The following is a 25,926-nucleotide window of genomic DNA, read 5'->3' on the forward strand; positions in this document are numbered from 1 at the left end:
TCAACATCACTAATCATCAGGGAAATGCAAATCAAAACCAACATGAAATATAGCCTCACGCTTGTTAGAATGTCAATTATATATATAAAAAAGATGTAAGTATTGGTCAGGATGTATAGGAAAAGGAAACCTTGTGCACTGTTGGTGGGGATGCAAATTGGTATAGCCGCTGTGGAGGACAGTACAGAGGTTCCTCCAAAAATTAAAAATAGGATTTCCATTTGATCTAGCAATCCTATTTCTGGGTATATATTCAAAAGAATGAAAAACAGGATCTCAAAGAGCAATTGTTCTCCTGTGTTCACTGCAGCATTATTTACAATAGCCAAGTAATGGGAACAATCCAAATGTCCATTGGTGAGCGAATGCATAAAGAAAATATGATATATTCATATAGTAGAATATTATTCAGCCTTTAGAAAGAAGGAAATTTGCCATTTGCAGTATCATCAGGGACTAGACGTCATTATGCTAAGTGAAATAAGCCCGACACAGAAAGGCAAATATAACATGATCCCACTTTAATGAAGGATCTAAAGTAGTCGATCTCATAGAACCAGAAGTAGAATGGTGATTGCCACTGATGGATGGGAGGAGAAAGTGGGAAGGTGTCAAAGTGTACAAAATTTCACTTACAAAAGACGAATAAGTTCTGGAGATTCACTATACAACACAGGGCCTACAATTAATAATACCTACTATAGTCCTGAAAATTTGCTAAGAGGGTAAATCTTATGTTCAGTGCTCTTACCACAAAATTAAAAAAAAATCAAACAAAGGGAGTGGGAGAAAACTTTAGGAGGTGATAATGTTTATGGCTTTGATTATGGTGATGGTTTCACACTGTTTATGTACCTCTAAACTCATCAAATTGTATGCATTAAGTATCAACTTTTTCTATGTTCATTATATCTCAATAAAGTGGTTTTTAAAAAATTAAGAGCTGTGCCCTGGTCCTGGATCCAGTGGTCAGCCTGGGGACCCTGCAACTTGTTTGTTACTTCACCCGTCTGTCAACCCTGTGCCTCTGAGGAGTCTGGAGAGAAATTCACTCTTAAATGTTACCAAGTTCTTTCCCATCAGAACCCTATGTGATTCTAAGACAGGGTGAGCACAGAGTCTTGGCAGGAAGATCACAGAATTCACACTTACCTCGTGGAGGCAATCTGAATAGTTACTCCCCCCCACCCCCCCTTACTGTCGAGTTGATACTGGTTGGAGCTGTTGTCCCCAGTGACCGAAGAAAGTGACGAAGTTTTTATCAGGGAGCCATTAAATTAGTGAAGTCATTTTGTTTACTTCTCAGGCCTTATCCACATCTTGGTATGTGGCTGGCGTGAATGTAAGTTTTCAGACTGTTCTGCTACACTGCCCTTCCCTTTACCACCATTCGAACCCACAAGTGTTTGCCCACTTTCCACATAATGAGGCTTTTTAGGTCTGATACAAATGATGCTATTCTTAAAATTGGGGCAAAATAACCTGCTCACATCTCCTCTTTCTATCTGACCTAGTACTTGCCCTCTTTCTGAATGTAGGCCTTGAAGTTAATATGTAAAGCAAAAATAGGAATTCCATTCTTAAAGAGATTTCTTTATGCTTGTTTTATATCAGTTTTTTACTCCACTTGCAAGTTAAAGTCATAAAATGAATAGACATGGCCTTTGAGGATCTGGTGTGCTTCTATGTGAATATAATTTCATCGGCAGCATTTGAATTGGGAAAATCCTTTGTGTGATTTCAACAAACTTTTTGTCCAGATAGCAAAATGCACTGACAGAGCCTTTTGACAGAGCCAAGAAAATTCTCTGCTGAATGCTCAATCAGTTCCTAAGTTGGCTTGCTTCCACTTCTTTCTTCCAGACTATGTTGCTATACTACTAGAGTGTTTTATTTGTGGCTGAGAGTTTAAGACTAAATAACGTTGGGCATGGGATCTGTTATTTCCATCACACACATTCACTGTCTTATACTTATACACACACACATCAGTATGTTGAAATTTATGCTTATACTTTGAAAAATAGGTTTATGTTTTTATAAATGCATTCTTTTACATTCGGTAGGCCATTCTTAGTTATTTTACAAATAAGATGATTTTGATATCTCTGAATATTAACACAGAAATCAAAATCAGATCGGATCCTATTTCTTCTAGGGATCAAATAGCCTAACACTATTGGGCAAAGAAGAATTTATTGAAAATTGACGTCAGACACGATGAGGAAAGACACAGTGACTTTCAAAATTCTCCATCTCTTTTTCTAGGGATTCATGGCAGAAACTATTAATGGCAGATTTTGTGAACCAGGACAGGCAGGACATAATCTTCTGCTGTGAGTCCTCATCTATCAGATATCTGGAGTGAGTGGAGCGGACTCCACTGGCTGACTGGCTCTTACTTTTCCATCTACTAAAGTAATCAAATCGACAACATATTTTACCGTTGTGATCTCATACATAAATAGACTTCCCCTGAGTACTCTGAGTCTTTTGAAGAAGAGGTAAATTTTGCTGAGGTTCCTTACTTAACTGACGTAGGAAATGCTGGTGCCCATTATAATACTCCCAACTGTTTCTTTGGCTCTTAATTTTAATATGGAGAAAGAAAGTCATTTTCGTTTAAAAGAGGGTAGAATTTTGGAGAAACATTGCTTTGAGAGTTGCAACATGCGTTACAACATTAAGACATATTCGGCCAGATGTATGCAAGACAGAAAGCCACGTGACTAAGCAAGCCATGTGCATGTTCTTGAAGAAGAAAAAAATAGAAAAAGAAAAACAAACATGTGTCAGATATTTCCTTTTTTGCTGCATATTATTTCAAATCATATGAATGCCTTATGTTTGTAATTTGTCAATTATAACTTTCCCCTTATGTGTACTGAAGTCAGGGATCACTGTAATTTTGGTCTTGCATCACAATCTTGCTCTGTTTATTTTAATCTATTTAATTATGTGGTTACATGTGAATGCAGCATCCAGAGCTCCCCAGGTATCTGTTTTGGAAGTTGTAAGAATATCGTGAGAAATTATTCCTTACCACCTACGACAACTAATATATGGATCATATTTACTCCCCTGGGATCTTGGCCCATATAATTGAAAAGTGTATGCACTTGACAATCCTGAGCAACACTGGAATCATTGAATTAATTTATGTTTTTTTTTCTTTGTGTTAACAATCCCACTGTGAATGTGAATAAGTATTCACTAAGTGACCACAGTGAGGATCACAGTTTCTTGGCCATATAGGGATGGTGGGGTTCCTCTAGGGATGTCCTTACCTGAAGATAAGGGATCAAAGCACTATTCAGGAAAGGGAAGGACAATCCCATGTGGGGGAAATGGTCATGGATTTACTGTCACTTCACTCTATTTTTAACAACCCAATCACTTCTCTGGTGGCTGCTACCCCACACAGCCTCTGGCATATGGTTGATACTCAATGCATAATTGCTGAATGAAAGAATGAATTCAATCTCAAGGGCATCCATTTCAATTTCTCTGCAGCTATACCATCGGCATGGCAACAGCCCAGTCAGCACATTATTTTAATAATTTTTTTTCTTTTTTTCTTCTTAAGCTAGTTTCCATAGACAGTGGTCCATACAATTTTTAGTCCTACATCACTATTAATGAGGAAGTTTTGTGCATGCACTCCCAAAATAGCTATTTTATAAATAAAACATTATGTTATGTTATAAAACATATTTAATAAGTTGAAGAATGAGATTAAGTAAGTTAATAGAAATTCTAATATTCTAGTAGATTTTCTTGTTCACCATTCTTGTCTCTATTCTGGAGACTAGGCTACAAGGGGTAAAAGAAGAATAAGATGCAATTATATATATCTCTATATCATCTATCTATCTATCTATCTATCTATCTATCTATCTATCATCTATCTATCATCTTATTTGGTAGACCAGATGAATAAAATGACATATAATCATAGAGAAGTTATTTTTATGGCATGGTGTACTAGAAGAGAGTCCTGAACAGAATTTTCCTGAAAACACAAAATTTAAAACATATTACAACCTTTGATTTGTAGTAGGATATTTCTTATGCTCTAGTGAGGTCAAGCACACTTGGATCTTTTCAGTAGATATACTTTATTCTCTTGGAATCACCTGCACTTAATATTAAAAGGCACTTTTTTTTCATGTTAAATGTTCCTCTTTTTTCTATCCTGAAAAATATGTTTACTTAAACGTGGCCTTTGAATCCCCTGGCTCAGTAAATTTTAGCTTTTGATAAGACATTTTTTACTTGAATTTTCACTCTGAGGTGTTTTATAAATTACATTCTAAATCTACATCAATTTAATTCAGAAATGCAGGATGATGTAGCAATGTATTTACAGATCACATGCATAAGCACAGTGATGCTGTAAACAACCCAATCATCTCAAGTTTTGTGGCTGCCTTAATGTGTACATCTCTCTTCAGGGATCTTCATCTCTCACTAGCTAATTGCTCAATTCTCTTTCTTCATTCCCACTTCTTGTCTTCTATGATGTTAGGTCTTGTGTATCTCTTTTTAGCACAATGTGGTTCCCAAAAGGAAGGATGAGGTCAATCATTTAGAATAAAAGTAGAAAATACATAAAGCAGAGTCACGTAGTCATTTGGAACAATCTACCTTAAGAAATGGTCTCCACACAAATTCCTTCCTAGAGTCTACTAAGTGACTCAGATATATTTGTAGGGAGAGAACGATGTAACATTTATCTACTCATTTGTGCTGTACCTTGGCTATTTAAAGTATTATGTTGGGGTGCCTGGGTGGCTCAGTTGGTTAAGTGTCTGCCTTCAGCTAGGGTCATGATCTCAGGGTTCTGGGATCAAGCCCTGTCTCAGGCTCCCTGCTTATTGAGGAGGCTGCTTCTTCTTCTCCCTCTGTACTCCTTCTCTCTCTCTCTTTCTTAAATAGATAAATAAATAAATAAATAAATAAATAAATAAATAAATAAAATATTTTTAAAAATGGTTATGCTAAGAGGATTGCGGTCTGCATTGAATCGGGGGGGGGGGGGAAGAACTAAAAAGCTAGGATTAATGAATATGTCTCTAGGAGTAGTTAGTCTCTAGGAGTAGTTACCCTGAATACCCAAGATGATATTAGTTATTTATAGGTTATAGGTGTCATAGTAAATGAGTATACTGGCATTCAGGCTTATACATGCATCTCTTATGAGCTTGAATAATGTGTATTTGGTTACTTGAGCAAAGTTAATTTTATGCCCACAATACAAAGGGCCAGAACCTACCTGTATCATGATGAATCTACTAAATCACCACACAATGAGAAGCTTTTCCTGAGGTTCCAGCTGACCTCTTTGATATTGTTCTCTAATATTGATAGTGATCCTGTTTCTCTATTTGTTTTGACTTCTATCATAAGTATACTATATCATTAAGGGGCAGCCTGGGTGGCTCAGTGGTTTAGTGCTGCCTTCAGCCCAGGGCCTGATCCTGGAGATCCAGGATCAAGTCCCATGTCGGGCTCCCTGCCTGGAGCCTGCTTCTCCCTCTGCCTGTGTCTCTGCCTCTCTCTCTCTCTCTCTCTCTCTCTGTCTCTCATGAATAAATAAAGTCTTTTTTTAATAGAAGTATACCGTATAATTTGTTTTATAGATCAATTTCTCTCTTTGAATAATTATAACATATCTCTAATGTATTGGTTATGGTAATGCTAGCTGCTATCAGATACAAATCCCAAAATTTTAGTCATTTCACAGGATACATTATTTCTTTTTGTTCACATAACACTCCACTGCCGATGTTCCTGGTGGAAGGTGGGGTGCCTTGCCCCATTCAATTGGGGTCCAAGTGGCATCTTCAACACATGGCTTCCCAGGTCTTGCATGTTGACATCTACCAGAGAAAGAGAGCAGGAAAAGTCACACACATTTCTTAATCACCTGAGCAGAGCAGTGACATACATCACTGCGGCAAGTCAGTCAGTCACATGTGTAGATGTAGGAGGAGGGGAGTAGGGACTGTGATCTCTGGCAGGACAGCCACTTCCCAACAACTGCTCCCCACTAAGGAAAGAGGGCATGAAGCTTTGCAGAGCACCTAACCTGTTCTTCCATAATCCATGACATGATGGAATGTCCAAAGGACAAGAAATGTAATCTTTAGAAAATCCTTTGTTTTGCAAAGTAAACCTCTGGTGCAGTGTTTTAAGCTTAAGAACAAGGTGTGTATCTTACACTAGCAGTGAATGTTTAAATTACTAAACACGGTGTTTAGACTGCTTTTAAATTTTTTTTTAAAATTACTCATACTTTTTTTTTTTTTAAAGATTTTATTCATCTATTCATGAGAGACACAGAGAGAGAGGCAGAGACACAGGCAGAGGGAGAAGCAGGCTCCATGCAGGGAGCCTGTCATGGGACCTGATCCCGGATCTCCAGGATCACACGCTGGGCTGAAGGCGGCGCTAAACCGCGGAGCCACCAGGGATGCTTTTAATATACAAAGTAATGTCCTCATCTGACAACCAACTGTTGAATTTCATCAGTGTAGACAACTGACTCAGACAAACCTAACATGATTTTTAATCTGTATTATCTAACTTAGTTTATTACAACATTATAGATAAATAAAATAAACTTTCTTTTATATTTCACAAATATAATACAAATATGCTTTCTCTTCTTTCCATATTTGTTTCTAATTGATTAAAAGAAAACAAGTTTAAAATTTTCCAGATGTGTAATAGAGCGGAAAAAAATCTCAAACATTTATTTTACAGTTGTTTGTTTGTTTTTGATTAGTTCATAGAGATATTTAATAGTGTGGAAAGAAATTCTGTGTGATGTGTCAAGCTACAGAAAATATCACCTAAAGACAAATATATATATATATATATATATATATATATATATATATATATATATATATATGTGTGTGTGTATATATATATTTAAGGAATATATAAATACATATATATATATCTGTATATATATGTATATATTCCTTAGTGCAAGTCACTTTAGAAACTCAGAAATATTTAATGGGCAAAAAATGGACTGAAGTAAATATTGAAGTTACTTTTCCATAAAAAGACTTGAGATCTGTTTTAATATATAGTCTAGTATGTGCCCAGTCTTCTTCTCAACGCATTTTTTTTCTTTGCAGGTGCTTTGACTATTAATTCTATATTCAATGAAAGCAAACACGAAACTAAACAAAATATTTAAAACCAACTTTTAAATATTTTAAAATATTTAAAAACCAACTTTTGGTTGCAATGGTCTTTTTCTATTTAATTTAATAATTAATTTTTAAAAACAAATTTTATTCTAATTAACTGAATTCCTATCAATCTGTTAGTAGATCTGATGGTGAAACCTTAAGCCATAATGTGGCCAGTTGGGGGCAGGGAGAAGAGACTTTCTCAGGGACAGATGGACTTCACAGCTAATCAAACAAGCGAGGCGAGTGCTGTGAGTCTAAGGGTTTGAGGGATGAGGATGGGTTATGCAGGAGTGTGAGAGAATATTCTATAATAGATAGCTGCATCTTTGTTAAGTAATGATTAGCACAGCAGCAGAGGTCTGGCCTAGGACGGTGAGCCTGTGTTTGTGAAGGCAATAGGGGAAGATTCTGGGTCTACTATCTTCCTCCAAAGCTACGTACACCGAACAACTAGAAGTAGGATGGAGATGCAATGATTCTAAGTGTCGTCAATTATTAAGCACCTTTTTTTGTGCTAGGCACTGTGTTGGAAGATTAAAATATGCTTTTACTAATTTTCAGAACAACTTCCATTATTCCTGTCTTGTTGATGTGGACTCTAAAGTGCGAGGAGGTTGAGTGTTTGCTCAAGGCCACATAATTATTAGCAGGAGAGATGGGATTCAACCCACTTGGATCTGACCCCCACACCCTAGCCCTTTTCCCTGGGTGAACCCTCTGCTCACAGTAAAATATCCACAACAAACTTTTTGGATCTGTAGACAAGTTTATCATCACACTTTTGTAGACTTCGGTCTTCCCCTTGCTCTGACATTAGTGACTGCCCCAGGCACTAGCATTTCACTGCACACCGCAGCAATTATTTATGACTTGGAGATTTGCAGCCTAGGGCTGGTTTACCGGAACTGTTTTGAACAAAAACAAAAGGAACTCTTTTCTCGGATGTTCCAGGATTCTTTGATTCTTTGATCCAAAGGAGCTCTGTCTTCTATAGGAGTTGTGGAGGAAGAGTACACAGAGAAGAAAGGCCTTTTCCAGGCCAGTGGCCTTGCTTGTTTTGCAGGAGTTTAACTTTCATACGAAATCTCATCAACTTGAGCAGTTTCTTTATGATTCCTTAAAACTCCCCAGAGGTGTACAGGTGGGTGCGGATAACTGAGGAATGAACGGCCTGGTCTCCAGGCCTTGGTGGGCAAATATGCATCATCCCCCAAGTGAATTTATATTAAATCTTTGTCCCTGGAATGTTACAAGAAATAACTACCAGTAAGACATATATCCCCCTTGCAGCTGCCCTCACCTTCCTATTGTTGCTCTTCTAACTCTGACCCTTTCTTTAAGACTTAGCTGATGCTTCACCTGATCAGGAATCTTTTAGGATCTTTTTATGCCCAGAGCTAAGTGGCCAAATTATGTTCCCCTGGTATTCTTGTTGCATTTACCAGGTTAGTATGACAGTAAGCATTTATGCCTGATAATAATTTAAAACATGGGACAGGGAGTATGTCTTATTCATGTTTGTACTCCCAGTACACAAACATCCTAAAACTTCTCAATATGTGGTTTTAGAAGACCTGGATTGAGCTTTATTTATTTATTCAATAAATATTCAGTGAGCACCTGCTATGTGAAGATACAAAGGAGAGGAAAATCAGACACTATCTGCCTGGCCTTTTTTTCTCCTACAACCTATCAGTTAATGAAGGGATGATGACTTAAATAAAGTATAATGCACAAGTTTGGTTAAACCAAGGGAAAACCAAATCATTATGATAATAATAATAATAAAATAATAATAACAATTACAATTGCAAGACATTCTTTTACTTCATTTTGTACGTACCAAATTAAAAATCTGCATTGGGCTTTGACATCTGAAGCCATTCAGACTTATCTATAGAGCTGGTATCTTTCCTTCAGTTAAGCACCCACTCGTATAAGGATCCCAAGTGTGGACAACTAGAAAGATACCCAGTAAGATATTTTTCTCAATAAGTAACTAATAATCAACTAATCAGTTGTTATTGACATCTGTGTACAAGATTAAATGTGGAAGCACTTTGTAGGCACATAAACATAGACACCAAGGTAGAAGACATGCTGTCAATTGAGGTTCAAGTATGATCAATCTCTTCCCCAAGTCTAAGGAGAAAACTTACTGTGATTTTTTTCTTTCTGTCAAGTTTTTCAGGACATATAGGAAACTTCAATATTAATCTGCTTAAAATTAAATAATTGGCAGAACACATTTAAAAATCCTTTCTTTCTTTCTTTCTTTCTTTCTTTCTTTCTTTCTTCTTCTTCTTTTTCTTTCTTTCTTTTTCTTTCTTTCTTTCTTTCTTTCTTTCTTTCTTTCTTTCTTTCTTTTTCTTCTTCTTCTTCTTTCTTTCTTCTTTCTTTCTTTCTTTCTTTCTTTCTTTCTTTCTTTCTTCTTTCTTTCTTTCTCTTTTTCTTTTTTTCATAATGTGATAATGTGAAAGGCCTCCCATCCAATCCTATTTCGGGCCCTCTTACCTTAGCTCTGTCATTTCCTCCCTTATACACTATGATCACACCATTCCAACTGCTTACAGTCCTCCAACTGGATCACAGTTAATTTCCCCCCAGTTTTGATGCTTCTGTCCTTGGAGAGCTCCACTTATCCCTGTCCTCCTCTCAAGAACTTTCCCTGAGCTACCTTGCACTATAAATGTCTGCAAATGTTACACTCATCCCATACCACTATATCCTCTGCTTGACTGCCATATTTTGAGATTTTAAGAAGACAGGAATCATGTCTTACTTTTCTTTGAAATCTTACTGGCCAGTGACAAGTACTTCATTAACCCTCTGTGATTATTTAATAAATAAAAGCATTTTGACTTAGATTGTTCTACTGCAGTCTTTTGAGAAAAAGAATATTATTTACCTTGCAATTGCTTTTCATGGAACTCACAGACCCTCATCTCAGAGGTCACTTATTTCCTGTATCTACTTTTATTGAAAAATATATTCTGCTTTTTAAGATTCAGTTATGTAAGAAATAAAAAGAGAAGATCACTGTTTTATGCCATCCCCATTTGTGGTCTCTGCCCTGGTCCCCCAGTCCTCCCACCTGTTAGGGAAAAGTTTTCTTGGTGACAGTACGTCAGAGTTCACTGTAGTGTGCTTCGACCCAGACAGACCTGATTCAGGTTCTGTACCACTTACTCTTTACTAGTTATTCAAACTCTCTGAGCCTCAATTTCCTTGTCTGTAAAATGAGAATAATAATGTCACCCTCAAAGATTCTTTTTTAGGTATCAGCGAGCCAATAAATAGAAAACACCTAGACTAAAACCAGATTCCTGGACACAATCAAATTGAATTCCTTTCTCTTCTTCAGCTATTTGAGTTCATCTTGATCGATTTTTGGTGTACTTACATTATAGCGTTTGAACTATGGGCTCTGGAATCAAAGTTAGTATTCATCTCCTCTGGACTATCTACTAGTAACTAAATAACTTAGCAAATGAAAACTCGTTTTGCTCCCCTGTAAACTAGAAGTGATAAAACTATCACTCTGTGAGGTTGTTGAGAAGACAAAATAAGATTACATCTCCTTCTTCAAGGATTTGCTGTTTGGTTATTATTTTTCACCCCTGGATTTATATTTTAAAAGAAGTTAGGCTCTTTAAAAGAATCTAATGATATGCTTCCCTTTTAACAATTTTTTTCATATTACTGAGGACTCTCAGAAAGGCTGTTTTCTGAAATTTCACTGTTTAAAGAGGTTTTCATTTGCCATAAGCATATTTTGTCTGCCTAGTTCTATTTTTTGTGGAATAGGTATCTTGCAAAACTTTCTAGGAGTCACATTCAAAAAAGTTAAAAAAAGCAGGCAAAATTAATTTTAATAATATGTAATTTAACCCAAATTATCCCAAACATTACTATTTCAACAAGTTACCAGCATAAAGGCTATGAATAAAATATTTTACATTATTTTTCATACTAATATTTGAGACTGTGTAGTTTACACTGACAGTATGTATCAATCTGGACTAGCAGCATAACAAATACTCAATTGCCACATGTGGCTAGTGGCTACAGTATTGCACAACACAAGTCTAGAGTAAACCTCCAACCTTGGGAGGAAGACAGGGAGGAAAAGGTGGACTGGAAACAAATCAAGGTGAAGCTAAGCTGTTCTACAGGGCAATGGGGGTGAATTTAGGAAGATTTCCCAAAAAGAGAAAAATAAACCTAGACCATCTCTTTAAAGAGTCTCCACTTTGAGCTAGAAGTGAGTGGTGGTGCAAAGAGGATGCCAGTCCTGACTGGACAGATATTGAGTCTTCTTATCTATTGTGTCATGTTGGTATAAACAAATACAAAAAAATGGTGTATTTTTAAAGTGGATTTTTAATTTTGTATATACTTAAGGTGTTTTGGGAAATATGGGAATGTGAAATGAAGTTCAAAAAGCTTGTTCTAAAAATGTGAAAATATTTGAGAGAAAAATTTATCTTTTTTATTATTTAGGAAAGGATTTTGAACTGTTTATCAATAATGGAACACAAGACAATACTTCTCTATGCATCCATGGAAAAGCATAACAAAATAGGTTTGTTTACTTACCATGTATCTAGAAGTTCACAAAAAGAGATCCAGAACTAACAGAATACATGTATAGCTTTGTACTTAGGTATATCCAATATCCAAATATTGGAAGGTAATATCCAATATTTTCAAGAAGCAATGGTGATCGAATAATATGTCATTAACACTGTAGACTCTCAATGTTGTGAGAGTTTGTCACTTCTAGTTAGGAATCACCCATCCATTTTGATGAATGGAATAAAACAAGCCAAAGTAGATGTCTTCAGGAATATTAATGAAGAAATCAGAAAAGAAGTAGCCAAGACATGAAAAATAGCAGATTACACTGGCAGGACTGTGGGCTAACAGATTCTAATAGATCGTATCATTTGCAGTCATTGTGTAAAAAGCCTAACGGCTTTAAAGGAATTGGTACTAATAGGAAGATAATGCACAAATCTGTTTATGGGAAAGTTTTAGAATCTAAGATAGCACATACATAACCATGGGCTCTTCTTTCAGAAACTTAAATTAGATTAGATTCAACCATATGAGATTGCTATTTTTGAGATCATACTATTAGCCATTTCATACAGTTAAGTATATGAGATATTAGAAACCTTATATTATCAGGAATATAGGGGAGTTTAGAAAATGCTCTAGTTCGCATTAATCTAAACAATTCAAACGAAGTAATCAGGCTGGCTATTTTATTGGGAGACAGCATATGTGCACTGCTTTACAGATGGGAATCTGAAGTCAGGCTGCCTGGGTCCTGGCTCCACTAGTTACTTACCTTATGCTGTTGGGCAAATAATTTAAGTCCTATCTGATTTGGTTTCTTTATCCACAAATGGGGTGTTAATAAATTATTTATTTCATTTTCTCCAAGATGTTGTGAATGTTTAATTTATACACCCATAATGTATAAACATTGTACATTCATAATGTTTTGGGGAAGATCAAATAGGATAATTGATGCAAAGTAATCAACACAGTGCTTGACACTTAGTAAGTGCTCAATAAAGATGAGTTATTTTTAAATGGCTTCATGGAGGTATAATTTACACCATAAAATTCTTCCTAGGTGTACAATTCTAATTTTTCAGAAATTTAGAGAGTTGTGCAACAATCACCTCAATGTAGTTTTGGGACAGTTTTCTTTGGTCTGTTTGCAGTCGATTCTAACTTGTATTCCCAGCCCAGATAAATGCTGATCTGCTTTCTGTCTCTCTGGAGTTATATTTTCCTAAAGTTTGTATAAATTGAATCATTTAATATGTAGTCTTCTGTGTCTGGCTTCTTTTACTTAGCTTAATATTTTTGAAGTTCAATTATGTCATGGCAGGTATCAGTAGGTTGTTTCTTTTTTCTTAAAGATTTTATTTATTTATTAATGTGAGATACAGAGAGAGAAACACACAGAGAGAGAGAGAGAGAGAGAGAGAGAGGCAGAGACACAGGCAGGGGGAGAAGCAGGCTCCATTCAAGGAGCCTGACGCAGGACTCCATCCTGGGACTCCAGGATCACGCCCTGGACCAAAGGCAGGCGCCAAACCGCTGAGCCACCCAGGGATCCCCAGGTTGTTTCTTTCTATTCCATTATATCATATACTGCATTTAAAAAAATCTATTCACCATTTGATGCTGTTTCCAATTTAAGAATATTATTAATAGGCTGCTGTGAATGTATATGTTTTATGTGGACATGTATGTAGATTTCTCTTGAGAATTACTAGGTTGCATGGTAAGTTTGTGTTTAACTTTTTAAGAAACTGTCACATTGGGGTCGCCTGAGTGGCTCAGTAGGTTAAGCACCTGCTTTTGGTTTAGGCCATGATCTCAGATTGAGCCCCATGTTGGGCACCCTGCTCATCAGGGAATCTGCTTCTCTCCCTCTCTCTGCCCCCGGCCCCCCTCACCGCTTGTGCTCTGGTGCTGTCTCCCTCTCTCTCAAATAAATAAATAAAATCCATTAAAAAAAAAAAAAAGAAAGAAACTGTCAAATTGTTTTCCAAAGTACCTGCATCATTTTATGTACTCAGCAGCAATGTCTGAAGGTTATAATTTTTCTGTGTTCTTGCTACCAAATGTTATTTTGCCTTTCTTATTATAGCCATTCTGTGCAAAATTGTATCTCATTGTGGTTTTAACTTACATTTCTCTAAAGACTAATAGTATTGAATGTTTTTTTTTCGTATATTTATTATCTTTTGGTTTGTCTTTCTTTTGGTGAAATATTCATTCAAAAATTGTCCATTTTTAATTGGGTTGTTCATCTTTTAGTTATTGAATTGTAAGTGTTCTTTATATATTCTGCGTATAAGTCCTATAAAATGGATGATTTCTAAATATTTTCTATGGCTTATCAGTTTCTTAACAGTATTTTTTGGAGAGCAGAAAGATTTTAACTTAGATAAAGTTGAATTTATCAATTTTTAAATAGATCTTTCCTTTTGTGTCATATCTAAGAAGTTTTTATATATTCTAATATCACTATACTTTTCTTTTTTTCATTGAGATATAACTGACATATAACATTATGTTAGTATCAGATGTACAACATGACCCGATTTTTGTGTATATTGCAAAATGGTCACCACAATAAGTCTAGATTTTTCTTGTATAGAAAGTCTCCTTCTATCTAGGAATTATATAGCTTTAGCTTTTACACTTGGGTTTACAGTCTATTTTGGGTTTTTATGTTATGGTGTGAAATAAAAATCTAAATGCTTTTTTCTTTCTTTTCTTTCCTTTTTTAAATATATATATGTATGTATATATATATATTTTTTGGTCTTAGCAGCATTTGTTGAAACTAGTGTCCTTTCCCTCAATGAATTGTGTTGGCATCTTTATTGAAAGTAAATTAACCATAAATATTAAGATTTATTTTTGTACTATTCTTATGCCAAAAAATATTCTTTTACTGCTTTAACCTTATAGTGAGCTTTAAAATGGGATATTCCCAATTTTTTTCTAATGTTTTTCTTCTTTTGCAAAATAGTTTTGACTATTTTTGGACCTTTACATCGCCATATGTATATTAGGATCAGTTTATCAACTTATGCAAAAAGAATACTAATGGGATTTTGAGCAAGATGACATTGAATCTATAGATTAATTTGGGAAGAATTATAATTTAACAATATTAAATCATTCAGTTCATGAACATGAAATATATTTTAATTTAGATCTTTAAAATTTTTTTCAGTAATGTTTTTTTAGTTTAGGGCATATCTCTTACACTTTTCTATTAGATATATTTTTAAGTATTTTATCCTTTGATTCTCCTGCTAATGAAATTCTCAGTTTTATTTTTGATTGTTTCTTTCTAGTGCATAAAAATACAATTGACTTGTGTCAGATGAACTTTTAACTTGTGAATTTCCTATATTTGCTTATAAGTTCTAGTTGTTTGGGGTGTGTGTGTATGTATGTATATATATACATATATATACGTGTGTATATAAATATATAACTTTGTACATTCAGGATGGTGTCATCTTCAATAAAAAGTTTTACTTATTTCTTTCTAATATGAATACCTTTATTTTTTTTTTACTTGATTGTAGCGGCTAGAACCCAGTATAACATTGAATGAGAATAGTAAAAGTGGACATTTTGCCTTCTTTCCAATCTTCTCTTTAGCCAGTAATTTGTTTTTTTTTTTAGATGCCTTTTTACCAGGTTAAGGAAGATCCTTTCTGCTTCCTTCTTGTGTGTTAAGAGCTTTTTTTTTTTAAGACTTATTTATTGATTGATTGATTGATTTGAGAGAGAGAGCGAGAGAGCGAGAGCAGGAGAGCACAAGTGGTGGGAGGGGCTGAGGCAGAGAAGAGAGAGAATCCATAAGCAGACTCCCTGCTGAGCATGAAGCCCAAAGAAGGACTCCATCACAGGACCCTGAGATCAATACCTGAGCCAAAACCAAGAGTCAGCCACTCAACCAACTGAGCCACCCAGGTGCCCCTTCTTTTGAGCTTCTAACATGAATAAGTGTTGGAATTTGTCAAATACAATTTTATCCTTTATTTTATTAATATGGCATATTACATTAATTGACTTTCTGGTTTTAAGCCAACCTCAGACACTTGAGATAAATCTCATTTGGTTGTGTTGTACAGTTCTTTTTATATGCTGCTGCTTCTTTCCATCTTTGGTATCACAAGTATCCCAATTGTGCAAAACCTTCTTAAAGTAAGTCAAATAACAGCTGATTTCCAAGGATCATGATTTCTTGTCTCCAGCGTGCTCTAAAGCAATCTAGTTGGAAGATTCTGGATACCAGAAATGGCTGCTCACTGCTGTGACACCTTGTTCTCCACTCACACCCAGATGTCTTTGTCCTGTGGCTTTGTCTTTTCTTACTTATTTCTCAGTGAGAATTCTGCTTGCTGTGGGAGCAGAAGAGCATTTGAAGCATTCTTCTCAGAAAATAATGACTTTCGATCTGAAGTCTTAACTGAAAATAGCCATTTTTGGACTGTGCCCTGATATCTTGTGCAATGCATTAAAAGTGCCATAACTGCTTAACTGACTTCCATTTACATGACTTTGTGGTTCAGCTGCCTTTCTCTATTACCTCTGTAAATAGGTTGACCATTGCTCACGGCATGTTAAGCACTCACAGGGAACAGGATACTCTCTGCTATATACCCATTTTGTTTCCCACCATTTGAATTATATGGTAGCAAGAGTCAGTTGTGCAAGTTCTTTAAACTGTTTATTCCAGATTATTTGTTATTGTTGTTAGATAATTTAATTAAACATTTAACTTGATGAAATGTGAAAAGAAAAATTTTCTGTGGAAAATAAATGTAGAATATTGGGAAGATATCACAAAGGAGAGGGATTTTAAAAATTATATTGAATTAAAGGTCGATGAAATATTTGTAAAGTATTGGGGGAAAATGAAAAAGTATAATTCTGTATTAAATTTGCTCTTTGTATGCACTGGTAAATTCTAGTTTCACTTAAAAGATTTTAAAAAATAAACCCTGAAATTCATAGTTAAGTGTTTATGGTAGTTTTGTAGAAAATAGGTCCAATTAGCACACCCAAATTCAAAAATTCACAAGACTTTGGTTCTTCATCAGGAGACTAGAAAACGAAAGTATAACAATATTAAGCTAAAGTACAATGTGTTTCTATGTGTACATATATTTCTTACATCAAATGAGTTTTTCAATAAACAATGATCTGTAAATCATAATTGTGTCATTTTGTCAGGTAAGAGGTCTAGTACTAAGCCTCCAAACCCCCCAGGGTTTGGATGTTGTGGCCATCATTTAGTTATTTTATGTCTACTTAACCTACTTAGTATTGGCTACACAATATGCCTTTAGATTGGATTAAGGAACAATAACAGAGCATGTAATTTAGAGAAGGTAAACTGTGCTATGTTACTTTGTCTCTATATTTAAATGTAAGGAAAAATATGTTAGGACAAGTAACTAACTTCCAACTTAGATGTAGTTGTGCCACTCTCAAGGGAGAAGGGTTTTTGAGGATGATGATGAGCTATTGAGGTTTCTTTGTGTCATCAGTGGTTTTTGGAAAATGAGTCAGAGAATGAAATAGGATGATGAGATCTGAGAGCATGAACAAATGATAATAGGGATGATAGAGTTAATTTTTAATTAAAAACAAGACTCCATGAAAGCAAATTGCAAACCAAGTGAAAGAGTCAGGCTACCTGATGGTAATAAATACTCAGTGAAAAGGAGAGTTGGTCTAAGAATTCATTCTAGTGTCATTGCCCTATTATGTAGAGAAATATTCATCTAAAGCCAAAACTCCATTTTCTGTGTCTTTGCATATTCCTTTTCTGGCAGCAAGTTGGCCAAAGGCTTTTGGTAGGTTGTACACATTTGAGAAAAAGACCATTTTGTTAGATAGCATCTTTCCATTTAATTAAGAATCAAGTCTCATTGCAATCTGATTAGATGACTGTCTTAATATGATAAAGATAGGAAATAATTGTTTTAAAAAAAGGCAAATTGCTAGAGACAAGGAAGGACCCCTTTGCCTCAGTTAAACCCCATTAATAACGTGTGAAGAAGCAATAACAAAGCACCCAGTGTTCCCTTTACAGGCTCCTTAAGAGCAAGTCTGTCTGTAAGAAGCTTTCTTTCACTAATGTGGGCTGAGTCACTGACAAAGGCCATTGTTAGTGGTCGGCTTCAAAATCTAATCCCTGTAAGGGAAGCATTTCCTTGGCTAGTTTTGTAGCGCGCTTGTCAAACATTTTAAACCATTTAACAGAAAGAAGCATTGTGATGACAAGACACAACATGGCCAGTTCTTTGGATGTATCTGCCAACAGAGTAATGCAATGATCCTTTCGGGCTCCAGTGGCTCAGGAACAAATGCAAACTCATTTGTGGAGTTCATTTTTGCGACTGGGTTTGATGTTTTGCCTACAAACAATTAGTTTTGACAAGACTTATTGGCTTTTTTTGGATCTGTTTCCTCAAAGAATATATTATTAATGTTTTATCCTAAATAACATTCTTTCTTGTTAATCATAAACTACTTTTAGAAGGCTAGTAAAGTCATTATGATAATAAGCATGTCTTTTTGCAATCTCAAAACAACATTGGGACATTGAAAAATAGAACTGGATGGAATCTCCCTTTCTTCTGTCAGTCAAAATACAGTAAATATCTTGATAGTTCGTTCCCAACTAGAATACTGAATCTAATACTAATTTATTCAGGGGACTGATGTACCTATTGTTGTAACCTAGCAATGCATTTGCTTTATGACTGCCAAGGATTGCTCTATAAAAGCACACTAACCACACTACCGATGACGATTGCTGGGCTCAAAGATACGACTCACAGTATCAAATGTCACTCATTCCCAAGAACCAAAGATGATACATATTTTTATCCATCTTTTAAATAAACAGAAAGAGAAAGATGGAAGACAAAGAGGCTTTAGGTTTATTATTATTATTTAAAGATATTGTTTATTTATTCATGAGAGACACGATGAGAGAGACATAGACACAGACACAGGTATAAGCAGAAGGAAAAGCAGAATCCCTGCAGGGATCCCGATGTGGGACTTGATCCTAGGATCCCGGGATCACGACCTGAACCAAAGGCAGACGCGCAACCACTAAGTCACCCAGGTGCCCCAGGCTTTTGGTTTGAAAGCAGGAATGAAGTTCATTTATATACATATTAACATGTTTATCCTCATACCATCTGTAAGAACTTAAAGGGGGAAGGAGCATCTATGACTTCTTGCCAGAAGTTATAGAATACATCATTAGCAGTGGAGGGAAGAAACAGAAACGATGAGGAGTAGTCAACTCCAGAGCCATCCGTTCTCAGAAATGCTCCAGCATCTGCATCCCTTTATTTATTGTCTCTTTCCTTCCCCCCTCTCTCTTTTGTTCTTTTTTCTCTTCCTTTCGTTTCCCTATTTATTTTCTTGCCCTTTTCTCTGACTTTCTCATGTTCTCAATGAAACTTTTCTTTCCCTCCATGTTGCCTATGGGTGATGAGTATTGCTTAGGCCTTAGGAACACTTTAAGAATCAGCTGGCTATCAATCCTAGGGACTGGACAAGTCCACATCCTCCTTCTCTTAGTTTCATAATCTGTCAAAATTCCTTTTTGACCTACCAGTTATCATTCTTGGAATTGAGATCCGAGGGAAAAAAAAGTGTTCCAGTGCCTGGTATTGCTAATACGAACTCAATACAGATGTTTGGAAATTATTAACAATTAAGAATTATTAATGCAGTACTACTCACTAGCTTTCTCTTGTTTTCCTGAATGGGGAGAAAGAACTAGAGCTTGGCCACAATTCACAGCTGATCTTATCTATGCTTGCAATCTTTACAGAGCAAGTTACCAATCAGTGGCTTTGTGAATACCATATTTGAAAGAGAAATCGGCAGATCTATTAGCTTTATTCTCTGAATTTCATAGGACTGTTTTCAAAATCAGAGGAGAGTGTCAAGTAGGTATTCCCAGAGTCTGGTAAGCTTACCCTCTACAAGTTGCCCGTTGTAGATACTCAATACATATTAACTGCTGAAAGAGTGCAGAATTGTCATTATCTGTGTGTTTCAGGGTAAGAACTGCTCTCTTTCCTGCATCCTAATCATTCTTGACTCACACTCACATCAACTTAATATTCCCTCACTATGCTGAAATTGCAGTTTTTCAAAATTGGTATTGATAGCTCAGTCTTGATGTCACTTGAGGATAATGTTCGTATTACCCACCAGTGTGTGTGTGTGTGTGTGTGTGTGGGTCGGTGGGTGCGCGCGCATGCATACCTACATGCCTCGTTCTCAAGCACAGACACAGGAACTGCACTTACTTCTGCCATGAATCCTTTCATGTGTCTTTTATGCTGTTTTATGAGACTTGGCAGCAGTTTGGTGGGCAGGAGCTGTGTTGTCTTGTCTTCCTAAAGCCTACAAGGCTGAACAAGCAGACCTTCGTGGTTCGTAAGCATTCTACTCTTGGAGTCACCTTGCTGTGTCATTGCAAACGCATTTCAATGCATTCATTTCCTACATCAGCAGAGTTATTTTTGTTGTAAACATTTTTATAGACTTTAAAATTACTTGGCTCCAAAATTACACATTTAATTTATGATTGGTTGGTATTTCCCGGCAATCACTGTCAATTGTCAGAGAGCTCCATGAAGCAGTGAAGCTCAAGCTCCTAACCTGCAGCTCTTTGCAACTATGATGTCTTTATACACTTCAATTTACTTCAACAATTAATGCTATTGAATCACAATAGAAATTTAATAGACAGAAGCATTAACTTAAACATTTATTACTTCATCTTTGTATTTTGAAGCTCATAATATTTTTCAGATCTCACACATTTCTGTAGGCCCTTGACAAGCTCACCGGCATTATTAGACACTGAGCCCGGGGTGCTTACGGGATAGAACGGGACTGCAGAGCAGGGCTCAACCAACAGCTGACACACAGGGGGCCAGATGGCTGTCCCCCAAGGCAGAACACTTAGGTGTGGTTGCTGCTTTTGGGGAGAGCATTTGGTGTTGGGCCTCCTCTCATCAGTGCCTTTGAAGCTGGAAGTTTTCTAAGAGGAAACAATTAGGGATGAGGATAGAGACAGACTTCCTGTCCGAGGACCCTGACACATTGCTGAGCATGGATAGAATGAATGAGTAGGGGGTGTGGTGTGGGGCTTGGTTCCCACCAGGAAGAATTCCTATAACCAGTTTGGATGGTGAAATGGAAAGAGTCATGTTACACACAGAAAGGCCTGTCACTGCTATCATTGTTTATTTTAGTGGCATCTGCTAGGTTCAAGATTAGAACTGGATGGGACATTTGCACTGATGCTTTGGTGTGCTTAGACTTCATTTTATATTAACTCAATGATAAATATTAATTGACTAGTTAGAAGATATACAATTCCATGGTTGGAATCTCTTTACCTCATATCTGGAGTGATGTCATTTTTCTGTTCTTTTTGTTCAGACTACAGATCTTTATCTACACGATGCATTAAAACTCATTTATAGCTTGTCTAGAATAATTAGATGATTTGATCTATGCAGTTCTTTTGCCAGATCTATGTCTTACTAAAGCAATTAACATAGTAATTTTTGGAAGTAAGCATTTAATGTCTTCTCTGCAGCGGTTTGAGAGTTTAAATTTTGATGTCTAGTCTTTGGCTATAATTAAAGGTAAATTTAAATATTTAACACAGTAGTAGAGGAAAAACAGCTACAAAGTTTACTTGAAAATAAAGTGAGTCATTTCACTGAGCCATTTATCTCTGCTTGCATGCAGACCAACAGAAGTTTGTGTTTTGTCCTCAATTCTCTTCCCCGATAGTCAACAGCTGTTGCTTCCTTCAAACTGTAAACTCCATCTTCCTGTTTTACCTTAACTCTTCTGCCCAAACTGCCTTAGATATGATGGCAATTTGAAATCTGAGAAGTTTTTGTAAATCACAGCAGTTACATTGTGAGTAACAGCTGCTAGGTGATACTATGGATCAGTCAGGTCTTCTAACAGCAGCACAGTTAATTCAAGTAGTGTTTCCAATCGTAAACCATTTAAAAAGAAAAAAACAAAAAACAAAAAACAAAAACTCGAAGCCTAGCCTGGAAAGAATGTTTTCAGAATGGGATTAAAAATGATTTTCTTGTCTGAGGACAATGTAGGAGGCTACTATAGCTGACATCTACCTGAATCTATAAAACTTCCCTTTTATGTTAGCAGACCTAATTTGTCTACATCAGACATATCACAAGAATTAACTAGTGCAGAAATTTTATTTCAGTTTTTTTTTTAAATTATAGCAATGTGTTTATTCCCTCTGTAGTTGTTTTAATATCTTATACATTTGTTGGTCATGTCCTAAATACTTTTGGCTTAGATTTTATGTCATCCATAAAATAATAATTTTCTGCAGACGTTCAAGTAGAATACATCATTTAGATCCAACGTTGCACTTAGGATAAGGTCTTATACTTCGATGTACATAAATATCTTCCTTTTCTGACAGAGGCATCCATTACCTTGGGGTGTATTGCAAATATTGCAGCAGAGATGACAAGAAAAAAGTAATAGGTGAGATTCATCACTTCAGTTTTAAAATAGTGATTTGAACTAAAAGCAAAGAAAACAATTTTGAATGCCAAGGCTTTTGATTTGCAATAACTGGCTTTTTGATAGACCCAAAGTTTTTGAGTTCTGAAAGTCTGGTTTTGGGTATCCAGAGCAAAGTCCTAGAGGAATCAGAAAACAAAGTTAATGGGTTCAGGACTATCTTTGGAAGAGAGCAGAGAAGAGCCAGATAATCTGTCCTAGAATTGTTTTGGGAAAGATAAGAGATAGGAATCTCACATTTAGCTTCCGCCTCCTCCCATGAGCCCAGAAAATACACTTAGCTAATACTTGTAAGGATGAACACTAACAACCTGAATCTAGAGGAGACATGGAGATCATGGTGATTTATAAAAATAAGATGAAAGTTCACATATATAGTTTTTGCACATCTTGTATTTTTTACTGTGAAGTAGTATATCCTAATGTGATACTGTAGATTAAAAGATAATAGTTTATTAGTTTTTTTTCCATTAATAGGATATGTCAAAGAATATTGTGGAAGGCTTTGAAATGTACAAATAACCTGCTGGGTGTGCTGTCTGTGCACTCTCCTGTATTATCTATGCCTTTTGTTGTCTTTAAGCTAATTTGCAATCTAAATTGTATACTGATGGAACTAACTTTTGTCAATAGAAATGTAAATGCATTTTATCAATGGAAATGAAATTTGTTATTTTCTTGTGGAGGATATTAATCAATTTTGAATCTGTTCATTCGTTTCAGCATTCGTTTCAGCATTTCCGATTGCCTATATATATGTACATATTTTTTGAATTCTTTTTTTTAACTGGTTGTAACATCTTACTGGTTCTCTCATTTATTATTGAATTAAATAAATTCTTCAACATTTTTTTAAAAAGATTTATTTACTTATTCATTCATGAGAGACAGACAGAGAGAGAGAGAGAGGCAGACACAGGCAGAGGGAGAAGCAGGCTCCATGCAGGGAACCCAATGTGGGACTCTATCCTGGGTCTCCAGGATCATGCCCTGGGCCAAAGGTGGCACTAAACCGCTTAGCTACCCGGGCTGCCTGATTTTATCCTCTTAAAAAATATCATTTAACATATACTTCTTAGTGAACAAGACATTTCTAGAGATACATCAACTTCTTTTACATCTATGAGTGATGATGGCCATCTGAGGCATCTCCCCCACAGTAGGGGAAATAGTTTGTAGAATAACAAGTAGAACTTATCTATTGTTACCTCTCCAATCATAATATCTAGCTTTTGTGTGCTTATGGACAAACGCCTTTCTCCTCAGTTTTGTGTTTGCATAGGAAGGTTTTCCATTGGGAATAAATCCTCCTGTCTTCTTCACTCCTTTATTCAGTTCTCACTAAGGGAGATGATGTACTTTTCTAATTGGAAGGACTGAAAGAAAAAATTGGACAAAATTCAGAAGGCACATAGCTCAATCCCTTTTTCCTGGTATGCTTTAGGATTAGTTGCTTTCATTTTAGAGATTTCATAGGGATAAACACTAAAATTGAGAGGGCTGCCATTAATCTGCATTGCCAGTGAAGTCCACCGGACTAACAGACTTAAGGCTCGGTTTTCCGAAAGTGTTATCAGTAATAAAGCTGATATTTTGAGTTCTATTGCTTGCATCTATCACTCAAATGGTTTAGAGCATGGATGAGAAAAGAGGAGTTATTCATTAGTTTCTCAAACTCTAGATCCAAGAAAAGGAACTGTTGTATCTGTCTTCCATATACAAATACATAAATTAATGTTGGAATGTTTTAACACCAGTTAATAAGATATATCCCAGGAGTGCCTTAATAGAAATCAAGGTGATTACAGAATAAAGTTAAATGAAAAAGCAACCTTGCAGAATAGACATATCTAGTTAAGTCTTTGGCATTCAGTTTCAGAAGACAAAAGACTTCCTCTATTTATATTATGTCAGAAAATGTATAAATTTTTTTTAAGCTGTGACTTATGGGGTGAGTCCAATGCCCTGTATACTTTCTGAAAGCACAGGGATATTGCTCACTATGATAAGTTAATCAAGCTAGAGGTGTTGCAGATTTCTTAATATGGTGATAATAGAGGTTAGAATACTAAATAGAACAACCCAATGCTGAAACCATGAAAAGCCTTCAATGGCTTTATGATGACATAATTTATGTCCTGTAAAAACTACCTAGATGAAGGTTTCATGCAGCACTTTTTTTTTCATGCAGCACTTTTTAAGTTAAATTTTATCCAATGAATAATTTACTAAGGAGTTATAATTATAAATGTAGTATATAGATGAGAATAACAGACATAATTAATAGCATTGGTTACATAATGTAAAGGAGGGTTATTTAAAGTTTACAGTGTGCCAATGAATGATTCCATTAATCCCAAAAAAGACAAGCAAAATAACTTGTTCATAAAGCAAAGCCAAGTTATTACCTCAGTAAGAGAGACTCCTACCTTGAGATTCTTTGTACCTTCTCTGGAGAGGAAGGATAGGTGGTATATTTATAAGATTTTGAGGGTATTGGTTTAAGGTACATCTATCACTGTGGACTAGGGGGCTGACTGAAATTGAGGGAAGTTTGTAACAAAATTGCTCAGAATCAGTGGACACAGTTAGGTGAAGATCAGAAAGTAAGTTTTGAGAAGTAAACAGTTGGTTGATGAGCTTCATGAAGCAATCCTATGTCCTGAGAAGGGGTAGTTACTCGAAAAGTGTTGGTTGAGTAGCCTGTTAGTGGAACAAATGGATTTTTGGAAAGTTCCTCCAAAAAACAATTAAGTTATTTGCAACTCCTTGTTTCTGGGCAAGAATTTACTGGAACAGTAAAGTCTCATTAGAACAGATAGTTTAATTATAAAGTCATTTTGATGTAAACAGTATGCTATGTGATGACAGATAATTTAGGTTCTCTACAGCAAGTTTTTATAATGTAATCTTCAGTAACAGTTTTTTTTTTTTTGGCCATTTGTTGATTATCTCAGATTATAAATAAACAAAATTTATTGGAAGGGGCAATTTAGAAAATATTGTTTAGTATTTCAGAGCTGGAAGAAATGGAAGCAGTAAAAATTTGGACTTCTTAAATGCCAGAATAATCCTGAAAAGATAAAATGGAGACTTTTATAAAGTAGAATCATTTTGCTAGTTATTTTCCTTGGAAGTAATTTATAGTTTGTCTGTAATTTGTGGTACTTCTAAAATAGAGATGTCACTTTCCTCATACCTTGCTCACACCAAAAATCTTTATAGACAACAAGTTTCTTTATGTATTTTTATTTGATAATTTTCTAAATAGATTCCATGCCCAGTTTGGAACCCAACATGGGGCTTGAACTCACAACACTGAGATCAAGCCTTGAGCCGAGATCAAAAGTCAGATATTTAACCAACTCAGCCATTCAGGTGCCCCACATGTTTTTAAAATTCATGTTTTCTTGTTAAATGTTAAGATAAATTGGTGTTTTTATTAATGCTTCTGTAAGTTTAGAATTGGCTTTTTGGCAAGTCTTTTGTATATGGATATGCCTCATCTAGTTCTATCGTAAGC

Source organism: Canis lupus, chromosome 22 (assembly GCF_003254725.2).
Source record: "Canis lupus dingo isolate Sandy chromosome 22, ASM325472v2, whole genome shotgun sequence".
Lineage (NCBI taxonomy): Eukaryota > Metazoa > Chordata > Mammalia > Carnivora > Canidae > Canis > Canis lupus.